General features: G+C 42.5%; 1 long non-coding RNA gene across 1 annotated transcript; it reads right to left on the bottom strand.

The window, feature by feature from the left end:
• Nucleotides 1–1,088: 1,088 nt before the first annotated feature.
• LOC144668681 (uncharacterized) lies at nt 1,089–13,276 on the bottom strand. The gene is made up of 2 exons (XR_013573535.1): nt 13,022–13,276; nt 1,089–4,788 (listed from the first exon to the last, which is right to left on the bottom strand). It is a non-coding gene; the product is annotated as an uncharacterized LOC144668681 (long non-coding RNA).
• Between the last annotated feature and the right edge of the window lie 1,396 nt (nt 13,277–14,672).

Below are 14,672 nucleotides of genomic sequence, written 5' to 3'. Positions count from 1 at the left end.
AGTTGCAAATCTGTGGATTGGTTTTATCTTCTTTCCAGACCATTGTGAGGTTTGTTCCTTTTCTGAATTTTGGTTTGTTCATCTTGACCATTCAATTTTAGTCAGATCTCTGCACGTGTATAAGGTGCAGAGATCTGGCCAGCCGTCCTAGATTTTATGGAACCGTCCTGTAATTGGTTGCCCCATGTCCTGGGTTGTTTGAAGCCAGGACGCTGTTTCTCTCTGTGCATCTTTTTGGCCACTCCAGGTAGGGCTTGTTAATATCACTTTGCACATGTGTGATTTAGGCCGCACCTTCTGTATTTCACTCTTTCATTCATGAGCACAGTCTCTGTGTTGGGAAACTCCAAGCCTTCCTCCAAAGCTTCAGGATTTTCCCAGCCCAACTGCAAGCCTTGGGTTGCTCTAGACTGTGCTCATTGACAGCGTCAGATCCTTCTATCATTTGCTGGCCCACTTTAGCTTTGCTCCAGCCCAGCACCACAGTGACAGATGATTGCAGTCCTTGCTTCCTGGCATTGGGTTACACTAGATGCTGCTGTCTGGTCACTTCAGCTTCTGCTTTCCTGATTCAAACTGCTCCAACAAACAACACTCATTCTGGGATCTGCTCTCTAGCCTCACGACATTTCATACTCTACTCCCTAGCTTTGGGTAGCTCTGGTTTCAAGCTGCTCCTGGCTTTAATATGAATAAAAATACCCCCCTCTGGTTGTGTGATACAAGGGAGATAAGAATTCCAATTCAGCCCATATGAATGTGCTGTAAGGGCACCGAAGGAATCAGTTTGAGCAACTGAAATCGCATTCCCACGAACTACAGCACAAACTGTCCCTAATATGGCACTAATCAGCAAGCCTACTCATACAGGCCACAGAATGGCTGGTGTCGAAAATGACACACTGGAAATGGAGTAAGACATGCAGAGATTGCTATTTTGAAACCAAGCTGGGTCTCTGTATAATAATACTGACAACTCACCAATCAAGTGCAGCACTTCACCGCAATATTATGTTCCAATCCACCTTTCAATGAAATGAGGCACTGTGATCATCCTGTACAACTGTAAAATTGAAATCAATGGAGTATGGAGCAGATAGTAAAACATATTTATTTATTGACTTGCCAGCCAGTAGCGTACATAAATTCCTGCTTTGCATAGCAAATTATTTCTGTAAGAAAACAAGACTTGGTGCAAGGTTAGGACAAAAGATTTCCTCTTGTCACTGGAGGAACATTGAGATTGTCAGATGAAAAAAAGACCAAGGTCTGTTTAGTTTGCCTTCTAGAATCCTGGTAGTCATGTGATACAGCAATAATGGAGTTGATAGCAGTCAATCTCAATCAATTACCCAGCTCTGTTAGCCCCTCCTTTGAGGCCTAGTCACCAGCTCCTTGTCAAAGGTGATTAATCCTTTGGCATTTGGCTCATTAGCCCATATTAGAGATCAGAGGTTAGAAATTGAATCACGCTGTGTCAGTTATGCCCTTAAAACAGACATGATGAAGTCTGATCTCAGGAAGCAGCTCATGAAGTGCCTGTCTGAAGTCAGTGAAGCTTCTGGTGCCTTCTTGAGGACCTCTCTATTAGAGTGGTTGTCTCTGGACCTGCTCCGGTCAAATCTTCTGTGGTCCAATCAGTGGCTTTAAGAAAGGTTTATATGGTGTCAGGAGGAGCACGGATAAATTACTGAGAACCAAACACCCTTGGTTACCTGCTCCCTTCTCTGAAGGCCCTGATTCGCTGTTAGTCTTTCACTCTCCGTCCTTTTGGTGCCTCACAGGAACTTGAACCGCAATTATTGGCTACACCAGTGTGGTCAGACATCACTGGCTACATTGACATTGTTTTAGTCACAGAATTGTTACAGTGCAGGAGGGGGCCATTCAGCCCATCGTCTGCACTGGCTCTTTGAAACAGCAATTAATCTAGTGCCATTCCCCCACCTTCTCCCCGTAGCCCTGCACATTTATCCTTTTCAGGTAACAGTCAATTTCCCTTTTGAATGCCTCGATTGAACCCGCCTCCATCACAGTCTCAGGCAGTGCATTCCAGAACTTAACCACTTGCTGTGTGAAAAAGTTTTTCTTCATGTTGCTATTGCTTCTTTTGCCAATTACCTTAATTCTGTTCCCTCTCGCTCTTGATCCTTTCACGAGTGGGAACAGTTTCTCCCTATCTACTGTCCAGACCCCTCATGATTTTGAACACCTCTATCAAATCTCCTCTCAGCCTTCTCTTCCGCAAGGAAAACAGTCCGAACTTCTCCAATCTATCTACGTAACCGAAGTTCCTCATCCCTGGAACCATTCTCATGAATCTTAATCTGCACTCTGTTTAATGCCTTCATATCCTGCCTAAAGTGTGGTGCCCAGAACTGGACACCATACTGTCACCTTTATAGAAAGCTCCTTACATGTACTCAGTACAGGTAACAAGATTTGACAAGTATATTTACTTAATAAACATCCACCATCATTCATAACCAAGGAAATGAAACACTCAGTCATTTTGTCTCATCATTTTACCAACAAATGCACTAAAAGGTTAAAGTAGATGTGGGTACACCATGTGAATTTGAGTATTGGAATCATAGTGCCCAAGGATGGTGTTTTACTCATTTTTTGTTTACTAATCAGAAATGCACATCTGAATTCTCAAGTTGCTACCTGTAGTTAGTGTCCAATGTATTGGATAACACTGAGCTCGATGCTGTCCTCACGAACCTAGTGAACTTCTTCCCATTTGCCTTCCCCAAACCACTCCCCTACTGCAAAGCAGCTGAACTGACATAAGACCATAAGACGTGAGAGCAGAAGTGGGCCATTCGGCCCGTGGAAGACTGTGACGGCCCATTCGACATGGAAGACTGTGATACGCAAAACCCCAACTGCTGCCAGAAGGATTTTCAGATGGCAACGTTCCCAAATGGATTCAAGACCTCCTTAGTTTATATGGTTTAACATGACACTAGGTGGTGCCACAGCCCTATTTCCCATCATTAAAATGTACCTCAATATCTATCTTTATGTCAATGTTTGTCCTATCAACACTTGAGTACGTTTATTGTCACCATGGTGCATTGGGTAGAAAATGAGCACACCACGAGGTCAAAGGAGCTGATTTATGCAAAATTATAATATCTTGCATGAAAGGACCACATCTACAACATTCTTTGTGGGACCATATTTGCATTAAAGGAATTGTTCGCTATTGTCCACAAACCCTCGTGCTTGAGTTTAATAAACAGGTATACAGTGAAAGTATACAGTTTAGACAGTTTATAGATGGGGATCAGCTGATTTATTTGCAGGTATTCTCGTTTTCAAAATGGCCATTGTATATACTGTAACTTTTTTTAAGGAGAAGGGGGGTTCCAAAATGGCAGAGAAAGGCTCCTTCTCTGAGCTAGAACCATGCATGTATTCAATGCCAGAGCTCACCACCATCTTCTCGAGGGTAATTAGGAATGGACAATAAATGCTGCCTTTGCCAGCAATTCCCACATCCCATGAAAGAATATAAAATAAAGTAAGGATGTGATGCTTCAGTTATACAGGGCATTGGTGAGACCACATCTTGAATACTGTGTGCAGTTTTGGTCTCCTTATTTAAGGAAGGATGTAAATGCATTGGAGGTGGTTCAGGGGAGGTTTACTAGATTGATACCTGAATGAATGGGTTGTCTTATGAGGAAAGGTTGGACAGGCTGGGCTTGTTTCCACTGGAGCTTAGAAGAGTGAGGGGTGACTTGATTGAAGTATATAAGATTGTGAACTGTCTCAACAAGGTGGACATGGAAAGGATTTCCTTCTTGTGGGTGAGTCCAGAACTAGAGGGCACGGTTTTAAAATTAGGGGTCGCCCTTTTAGGAGAGAGATGAGAAGAAATCTTTTTCTCTCAGAGGGGAACACTCTGCCTCAGAAGGTGGTGGAGGTGGGGTCATTGAACATTTTTAAGGTGGAGGTACATTGATTCCCTTGCCTAACACAAATCTAAGGTGAAAGGTCATAGGGACTCGAAACGTTAACTCTGTTTCTCTCTCCACAGATGCTGTCAGACCTGCTGAGTCTTTCTAGCATTTTCTGTTTTTACTTAAGAATCTAAGGTTATCGGGGGTAGATGGGAATGTGGAATTTGAATCACAAACAGATCAGCCATGATCTTATTGAATGGCGGAGCAGGCTCGAGGGGCTGAATGGCCTACTTCTGCTCCTATTTCCTATGATCATAACCATGCAGTAAGAACCTGCATTGTAACATCCAACTGCTTCTTAAATGATTTCAGGGCTTTCCCCTCCATTCTATTACTCTATTCTAACTGGAAGCATAGATATAGGTGAGACAGGATTTATCTTAAATCTCTTGATTCTTTCAATAAGATTAAGAGATTGAGCCAGCAGCAGAAGTCTTCCTGAGGTTTGCAATAAGAGACCTTCTGCCAGGATTCAACCCCTTCAGGTTTAGGAGCTTAGCACTTTACAGTTCTGAACGCTGCATCTAGACACTGAAATGATAGATTAGAGATTGGCCATTAGTGCAAAGATATTCCCGGTAATCAGCCAAAGGTACGTAGATCCCACTTCACGTTGTTCCCACCAACGAGATGTCTGGGACATGTTTCATCCTCCAGACCAGTACGACAGCTGGAGGCAGCATGATTAGAAAGCTCATTACGATGATGGTAGCCAGGATCACCAGGATGATTGCCCAGACTTCTAACACATAGGTCGACATCATCGACGTTCAGCTTTCACACTATCGGGATAAGGTCAAGCCAGCAGCACCTACAACGTACAAGATGGATTTGGATGAAGAAAGGTGTTTGATTACATCCTGATTTACCCTCAGCCAGCTGTTCATAAATTTATTACTAACCTAAATTATATGATTTTTTTAAACTCTATTTTTAGTGTGCAATTTTACCTTCCGATTTATGAAATACATTTTTGCAATCCACTCAGAGACCCTTCTGATGAATGTATATTTGTCCATATCTGTTAGTTGTAATGATGGAAGTCTTGTGGGGCAGTAGATAGTGTCCCTGCCTCTTGAGCCAGAAGCTCCAGGTTCAAATCCCACTCCAGGACTCGATGGCTAAGGAAGGTCCGTTCACAACATGGCCAAGCAGGTTGTGTATCAACTTGTAAATCCTTCCAACGCACACCAATGGCAGGTGGTAAGAACAGGAGAAATTTCCATGCGATGGAAAGGAAGCGGATGCCTCTTACATTCAAAGTTCTAGACTATAATTGCATTTCAAAGTGTATGTTGCCACAGCAACTTTGGTCAGTTGGCTGGCCTGGCTGGTGTGGACAGCTGGTGTGGCTCAGATTGGTGCCAATAGCACGTGGTGGAGGTCATGGCTCTGTAGTTTGGACCTGCCTTTGGGCAGAGAACTGAAGAAGAAGCAGTGGGTTTCAATATATTTTTCTTCATGTTGCTATTGCTTCTTTTGCCAATTACTTTAAATCTGTGCCCTCTTTTTTTTCAATCCTTTCATGAGTGGGTACAGTTTCTCCCTATCTACTCAGTCCAGACCCCTCAGGATTTTGAACACCTCTATCAAATTCCCTTTCAGCCTTCTCTTGCCCGAGGAGAACAGTTCTAACTGCTTCAATCTACCTTTGTAACTGAAGCTCCTCATCCCTGGAACCATTCTTGTGAACCTTATCTGCACTCTGTTTAATGCCTTCATATCCTGCCGACAGTGTGGTGCCCAGAACTGGACGCAATACCGTCACTTTTATAGAAAACTCTTTACATGTACTCAGTACAGGTAACAGAACTTTGCGAGTATATTTAATTAATAAACATCTACCATCATTCATAACCAAGGAAATAAAACACACAGAATGATCAATAAGCAGTCATTTTGTCTCATCGTTTTACCAACAAATGCACTAAAAGGTTGAAGTAGATGTGGGTACACCATGTGAATATGAGTACTGGAGTTAAAGACGGGGCTTACATTTATAGTATTCCTTATTCCATCCCTCAGAAATAATTCAAAACACCCAACTGCTTACATTGGAATGCAATTATTGTCCTTGTTATTCAAATCCCTCAATGGCCTCGCCCCTCCCTATCTCTGTAATCTGCTCCAGCCCCTACAACCCTCTGAGCTGTCCGCGCACCTCTAATTCTGGCCTCTTGAGCAACCCCGATTTTAATTGCTCCACCATTGGTGGCCATACCTTTGGTTGCCTAAGTCCCAAACTCTGGAATACCACCCCCTACACTCTGCCTCTGTACCTTGCTTTCCTCCTTTAAGACATTCCTTAAAACCTATCTCTTTAACCAAGCTTTTGGTCACCTATTATCACCTCAGTGTCATACTTTGTTTTATAATGATCCTGTGAAGTGCGTTGAGACATTGCCTTACATTAAAAGAGCTATATAAATATATACCAATAACTAAGCTATGTATATCAGGATCCCACAAACAGCAAATACACAAATTACCAATTAGTCCTTGTTTTCAAGCTGAGGAGAAATGTTGGCCAGAAACCTGAGAGAAATCTCTGCTCTTCTTTGAAGATACACCAGTGTTCTTTCAATCAGGCTCATGTTGATTAGTGCATTTAAGCTACTCAATTTTGGATCTGTCCTATTGCTTAACTGTAACATCGATACAGCACGTCGTAGTGAGATTCTCACACAAACAATGATCTATCCCTACCCAGGGGGATGATCATCCCCTTCCCTTCAACCCCAGGAATCAACTGGTTCTATCATTGGATAATGCTTTTGTCATAAGTGTTTTGTATCATGGTATGCTGTCATCCTGTGATATTGTTGCTGGTGAGTGATAGTCTTGAGTTGTCAAGCCAGAGGCCCTATTAAGTTACTTTTTGGAAATAGTATTGCTAATGTATAAGTGGGCACAGTGTGGGAGTGGGGAAAATAAGACAAAATAGCCATGTTACCTCCCTCCAAAGTATTTAACATGGATAAGTCCCCCTGTTCTCAATCCTGGAAGAACCCGCTATTTGATGATGCACGTTTGTGTCTGCTGAGTAAGCACTGCTAAGCACGATTCCAACATTATCACTGCATTTCAGAATACTGACTCTAACTCTGCAGGAAAGGAGGATTGATCTGAATTTTTGCCTACAAGAGAAATTATGCTAAAATAATTTGAGCATCATTACTTCAGCAGAGAATAGAGATTTGATTGAACCCAAGACATCCAAGGAATCCAACGGACTCTCTCAAACACAGTTATATTCACTTAATTTACCACTTTGGATTTTGTTTTGAAATTAATTGGACGCATACCCTTGAGCGCTGGGACTTGGGCTGTTGAACAATAAATAGACAAGAAATCCTTTCAAATAATGGAAATACTTATCAAGTCAGAATCTGCATGGGTTACCATGATTTAAAAATTCTCACCCTTGTTTTCAAATCCTTCCATGGCCTTCCTCCTCCCACTGTAACCTTCTCCAATCCTACAACCCTCCGAGATCTCTGTGCTCCTCCAAGTCTGGCATTTTACACATCCCCGATTTTAATCACTGCAGCATTGGTGGTCATGCGTGTCTGCAACTGCCTAGACTCCAAGCTTTGGAATTCCCTCTCTACGCCTCTCCGCCTCGCTGTCCTTTGACCTCAAAACCTATCTCTTTGACCCATTCATCTGTCCTAATATCTCTGTGTGGCTCAGTGTCAAATTCCATCTGATAACTCACCTATGAAGTATCTTGGACCCGTGTTTTACTCTGTTAAATGCATGATGGAAATGTGCACTGTTGTTTAGTTGGTAGCACTCTGACCTTGGAATCAGAAAGTAGTGGTTTTCTGTCTCACGCCAACTGTCTTGAGCTCTCAATCGCAGTTGACACTTCTGCGCAGTACTGAGAGTGTATTGTGGTATCAAAAAGTTTGTTTTCTTTCAGTAAGGCATTAAACAGAGTCTCTGTCTTACTGCTCCATTTATTCAGTCAAAAACTTGTCTTTTATCTCATTGCAGTTTGTGGAACCCTCCTAACTGAAAAATGGCTTTTTTGCTGATCTGCATAGCAACTGTCACTGCATTGTATATGAGTTGCTTAGAGATGTGATGAGGCACGATCTAAATGAAAAATGGAATACTGTGGATGTTGGAAACCTGAAATAAAAACAAAAGTGCTGGAAATAGTCAGCAGGTCAAGCAACATCTGTGAAGAGAGAAACAGGGCTAACGTTTCAGGTCTGTGACCTTTCATCAGAACTGGGAAAAGTTAGAAATGTAATAGGTTATGAGGAAGGGGTGGGTGGGACAAGGACAAAAGAGAAGGTCTGTGATAGGATGAAAGACAGGAGAGATTGACAGAAGAGTTAGTCTTCCAGGGCCAAAAAAAAACAAAAGATGTGCCTTGAGCAGGTGTACAGCTCTCTCAAAGTAAAAATATGAGAAAGATCAAAACATAAAAAGGAAAGAAAATGGGGCAGAGATGGTTGTCTGAAATTGTTCAACCCACAGTTGAGTCCCGAAGGCTGTAAAGTGCCTCATTGTAAGATGAGGCGCTGTTCCTTAAGTTTATGGAGGTCTCAGAACTGAAACGTTAACTCCATCCCTCTCTCCACAGATGCAGCCTGACTATCTTAATGAACACCTTTCGTTCTTATCACAGACAGAAAACACTTTGGAAGAAAAAGAAAGACTTCATTTAAGTAGCAACTTCATGACCTCAGGACATCCCAAAGCGCTCTGCACTCAATGAAGGACTTTTAAAGTGTCGTCCATGGAGGGAAAAATTTCCCTTTTTGCTCCTTTTTAAATGAGCACATCTTGAGCTTCAAGGGTCTGAATTGGGCTACTTTTGGGTATTTCTGAATTGAAAAATAGTAACATCTTTGATTTGATTGAGTTGTAACTTTAGGTGTGGCAGAAGGCAGTAAATTTATGACTTAAAATTTATTTTGGTTAAAACAAAATTTTGTTGTTAAGTGGGTTTTGTCACCAGGTAAGGGAGCTTGCGGCATGAAGATAGTCCATCAGACTTATAAGCTGACTACTTAGTTTGCATCCCATCCAACAGTGAATTAACTTTATGTAAGGCTTCAGCTGAAGCTAAACAAAAAGCACATGCCAAATGTTTGTGCTACAGTCACAAATCTTAGTTCCAGTGTGAATGGGTTCTGGCAGTCAGTGTAGCAGACTCTGAGCTGATGTAACAACTAGTCTTAAGTGTGTAGGGCTAAAAACGGTCTTGGTTCTACAGCTTAAAATGGGCAACAGTGAATCACACTCCACCTTGTTAACTGACTGCTGGTGTGCTATTGCTTTTTCTGCATTATAGCCCACACTTTATCCACTTTCCTGTCTGCCTCAGAGACCTGGACAAGAAATAAAGATCTGTGGAAGAAAGTAGAGGGCTTTGAAATGTGGGTGTTAAGGCGTATGCTAAAAATTCCACATACAGACCATAGGCAGAATTTTCAGGTGGGTGGGCGGCCGCGATCGGGGGCCCTGGGAGCAGCCGGGGAACAGACCGCCAACTGTGATTGGCCCCCAACCGCGATTTCACATTGGCCGGCCAATTAACAGCCAGCCAGTGTGAAATGCTCGCTGAAAGGCTCAGTGCGGCTGGGGTGGGGGGTGGGAGGAGGGCGAGCGCTGAAGTCAGAGTGGGTGTGGGGGAGCACGGAAAGGAAAGCTCCCTGCAGGCAGAGAGCTGCCGAATTTAAAATCAGTAAGAACAGAATTCAAAATCTGGAAAAAATGTCCACATATCAGAATGAGTCACCTCAACGTACGGAAGATGAAAATTTTTTTAAACATTTTAATCTTTTTAAATGAGTCACGGAAACCTCATCTTACCGTAACATTGGACGAGCAGCGAAAAATCGCGGCAATTGCTACTTTAATGGCCTTAATAGGCCTCTTAATTGTCGGCGGGCGCACTGCCGACTCTTGCGTGCACCCGTCGACCGAAATATCACACAAGTGCGCGATGATGTCGGGACGCTGTCCCGACGTTATCGCCCTCTATTCCACGCTCGAGCGTGTCAGGCACGCCCTTGGACTCTAAGCGGAAAACTCTGCTTCATAAGATCGGTGAAAAGGTGCTCAAATTTGCAAGAACAAAAATAACTTAAAAAATGACATCCAGAAGAGGTCAGTATTTCAGCCATTTGATCTGAGCTGAAAAGCTACAGAGATCTCTTCTAGAGGGCGAAGTGGAGAGTAGCTGAAAAAGGGGTTGACCTCGGCATAGTTAGTTGATGGACGTCACGGAGCGGTTGCAGACGAGCTACAGTGGATGTGTGAGGATGGAGCGAGACAGACAAGTGTGACAAACCATGACATTAGATCTCCTGGTCGGAGTAGCTACAAGCAGCAGCATTATAGTCCAATATCAATTTTACCAATGTAACAATACTGTCCCTTTAAAGAAACTATACAATGTCTCCAAAGTAAATGCATTTCTGCCGCTTCTTCCAGTGCTTCTGAAGTCCTGTCCTGAACATCTCCTTCCATGATATTGACGATATTGATTGAGTTCCACCATAACTCTTCCCTCCCATTCTTTGACTTTTTTCTCTAGCTACCAGAATTGCATTTCTTCCCATTCCATTTTCCTTTCTCCACCTGCTCTAATGATTACTTTTGCTGTGCTTCTGAAATGCTCCCTTTCCTCAGCCATGTTTTCCCATTGTGCTCACTGGGGTCATCCACTATGTTCATCCCATCCTTCTTGTTGCTATACTCACCCTCTGTCCTTCCTTTCACAGGAATGAGAGGAACCCTTTTGGCCTCCTCTGGATTTGACTTCACACACGCATAAAGCACATCTGGCCAAAAATAGGAATGTTGTCAGCCAGAATGTGGCAGGATACAACCTGATGTATATTGCTTGTATATAGAGCTTTCCGTTTCCTTGAATCAATGGCACTGAATGTTAAAATGGAAATTAATGTGTTCCTGCTAGATGTTAAAATAATTAACACATTTACTTCATGACGGGCTCGAGATATGAATATATTTGCTGACCAAACATTTGGCTCCATTCCACTTTAGGTAAATTCATTATGGTATTTGCTCAGTAATCATTTGCTCTGTTGTTAAATGACAAGAAAAGTAGTCACGCTTTCAGTTGGTGCATTACCCTTTTAGTTACAGTTGCCTACTGAATGCATCACTTACAAGGCAAAGGAATACATTGGCAACACACCTACACTCAGGTCACAGTTTAAAGTGGCTCTGAAGTTAATGTCATAATTGTTTGTGTTTAAAACTAACAATCCCACTTCAATGTGGTGCCCAACCTAGTACCTTGCCTAGTATGCCCTCATGGTGGCACCATGGCACAACAATAACTTGCATTTGGAGCCTTTAATATAATAAAATGTCCCAAGACACTTTACAGAAGTGTAACCAGACTAAATTTGACACCACTCCACATGATGAGATAGTAGGACCAAAAATTTGGTCAAAGAGATTGGTTTAACATAGGAACAGGAGTTGGCAATTCGAACCTGTTCTGCCATTCATTTCAATCATGATTTATCTGTATCTTAATTCCACCTACCCTCCTTGGTTCCATAACCCTTAATCCCTTTGCCGAATTAAAAATCTACCAATATCAGTTTTGACATTTTCAACAGGTTTTTTGAGGGACAAGTTTCCAAATGTCCACAACCCTTCTTGCAAAGAAGTGCCTCCTTGGCATCACTCCTAAATTCGCCTAGTTCTAATTGTAAGATTACACCCCCTTGTTCTGGACACCCGCCCCCCACTCAAACCAGAGGAAATAGCTTGTCTCTATCTAGACTGCTCTATCATCTTACACATTGCAGTTAGTTCACCCTTTAGCTATACTTAGTGGAACAAAAGTCTATGCAACCTGTCTTAATTTAAGGGAGGTATAGAGGTGGCAGCACATGTAATTCTAACAACTGCATACTGTTTCACAGTGTTCTAGAACAGGACTTATGCTCACTGTTTTCCATAAATGTGTTGCCAATTGTGCCAATTTAGGGAGCCTGAGAGCCCTTTGATGACACCACATTTTTCACCGTACAACAAAAAATGGGATGGCTAGACTGCTAAAGCAATGGGCTGAATTGCCTCCAGTGTTGCATCATTCTACGGATTCTGATAATATTATTTCATTTTGTTTTCAGATGTAGTGTCCCATTAGTTGTGCCCTTTTTAAAAATAGGCTCTTTTGTTTGTTTTTGTTGGATGGTGTTGGTTTAGTTAGATAAGGCATCATTAACTTCCAAACTGCACACCATTAACTAATTGGAACGTGACTGCATCACAGCAGAGAGGCAAAGGTAGTAATTTACAGGTCTGTAGGCATGTAACAGGTTACTGATGGTCATGTGCTGTCCGATAACCATTCCTGCCATCATTAGTCCATCATTCAAAGAGGAAGCAAGTTTGTGTTGTAATGTTATTTGCCCACATCAAATGGTTACCTAATACATTTATCAAACAAAGGAGCAATATGTTTGAGAGTTTACATTCCCGAATGTTTGATAGGAGGAAGTATTGGGATGTAACTTTCTGGGACTTTCCATGAGATGGGTTTTAATTCTTGAATTAAGCCACAACAGTGAAACAAGAAATGAGGCAAAGTAAGATTCAAAGCCAAAAGGTGATAAAAGACTGACCGACTTTCTAAAGCATGTTATGACATCTCACAGAAATATCGGAAAGTAACAATAACTTGTATTTATATTGTACCTTCAATGTAGTAAAATGCTCCATCAAAGGTGAAAGTAGCTCACTGTTGACAAATTTGTTTGCTTTGCAGGAAACCACAGCAATCATTCTGTACTAAGCAAGATACCACAGTCATGCAATGACATTTTATTTGTATAGCATTAAATTAGTGAGAAATATTGGCAAAAGCACCACTCAAACACCCCAGCTTCTCTCGTCCGAAGGGTGCAGCACTTCCTCAGTATACCGCACTGGCATGCCAGCCTACAAGGGGAAAGGCAGTGGCTTAAAGAAAGCCTTTTTTTAAAAACATATTCTCAAGAACCAGAGAGATTGAGAAACAAATTGACAACACTAACCTTATTGTTACCAATACCAACAGGTGTACTAATCTTTGGCTGCAGGTTAGTCCTTGTTGAAATAACAGACATACTGACAGCATAACCTTAGACTGAAGATGAAAAAAATATATTCCATAGTTACACCTCGACAGGAGTTGTACTTCCACTGCATACAGTCCTGGTTTTTCTCCAACTCTGTTTGGTTTCTCTGTGTTTGTTCTAGGCTGCATCAGTCGTTACTCTGAATTAATGTCATCTCCTGCTTGTTGGCAACTGAAAGCAGAGATGTAGGGTGATGTGGGCAGTGAGGAGGAGCATGCATGCATAATTATTTTAGACTCACTTTGAGTTTGCACTAGTTTGTCATCTTGTCCTCCCACATACCATGGTTTCAGCTCTCAGCAGAAATCACTAGCGCTGGACAAAATCTATCATTGAGGCTCCCCGATACCAATCTATCAGTTTAATGATCAGTGAGTGTTTCCTGTTCTAAGAAAATAAAACTTGAAAAGTTGCCTTCTGCTTAAACACAAGAATGAAGAGGTGATTTAGGGGAGGGGGTGGACTTTGGCAATTTGAGTCAGTTCTTTTAACTAAGTTGAAGCATCCACCAAGAGTGGCTCGGTAGCACTATTACTGACAGAGCTGTCTGAGTCCTGAAGGACATAGCTGCTAGACTGTGGCAGGTGATGAGGGAACCAACAAGAGGGAAAAACCTACTTTACCTCATCCTCACCAACGTACCTGTTGCTGATGCATCTGTCCATGACAGTATTGGTAGGAGTCACCACCGCACAGTCCTTATAGAGACAGAGTCCCACCTTCACATTGAGGATACCCTCCATTGTGTTGTGTGGCACAACCACTGTGCCAAATGGGATAGATTTCAAACAGATCTAGCAATTCAAAACTGAACCTCCAGGAGGTGCTGTGGGCCATCAGCAACAGCAGAATTGTACTCAACTACAATCTGTAACCTCATGGCCCAGATATCCTCCACTCTACTATTGCCATCAGGCCACGGGATCAACCCCGGTTGAATGAAGAGTGCAGGAGGGCATGCCAAGAGTAGCACCAGGCATACCCAGAAATGAGGCACCAACCTGGTGAAGCTACAACACAGAACTACATGCATGTTAAGCAGTGGAAGCAGCATGTAATAGAGCTAAGTGATCCCACAACCAATGGATCAGATCAAAGTTCTGCAGTCCTGTCACATTCAGTAGTGAATGGTGGTGGGCAATTAAACAATTAATGGAGGAGGAAGTTCCACAAATATACCCATTCTTAATGATGAGGGAACCCAATCAGCGCAAAAGATAAGGCTGAAGCATTTGCAACTACGTTCAGCCAGAAGTGCCAAGTGGATGATCCATCTCAACCTCCTCCTGGGGACCCCAGCGTCACAGATGCCAGTCTTCAGCCAATTCGATTCACTCCGTGTGATATCAAGAAACGGCTGAAGGCACTGGATACTGCAAAGACTATGGGCCTTGACAATATGCTGGCAATAATACTGAAAACTTGTGCTCCACAACTACTTGCACCATTAGCCAAGCTGTTCCAGTGCAGCTACAACTCTGGTATCTCCCTGACAATGTGGAAAATTGCCCAGGTATGTCCTGTCCACAAAAAGCAGGACAAATCCAACCCGGCCAATTACTACCCC

The sequence above is a fragment of the Cetorhinus maximus genome, chromosome 27 (assembly GCF_964194155.1).
Source record: "Cetorhinus maximus chromosome 27, sCetMax3.hap1.1, whole genome shotgun sequence".
Taxonomy (NCBI): Eukaryota; Metazoa; Chordata; class Chondrichthyes; order Lamniformes; family Cetorhinidae; genus Cetorhinus; species Cetorhinus maximus.
The sequence above is the reverse complement of the archived record's forward strand: the minus strand, read 5'-3'. Positions and strand labels throughout refer to the sequence as shown.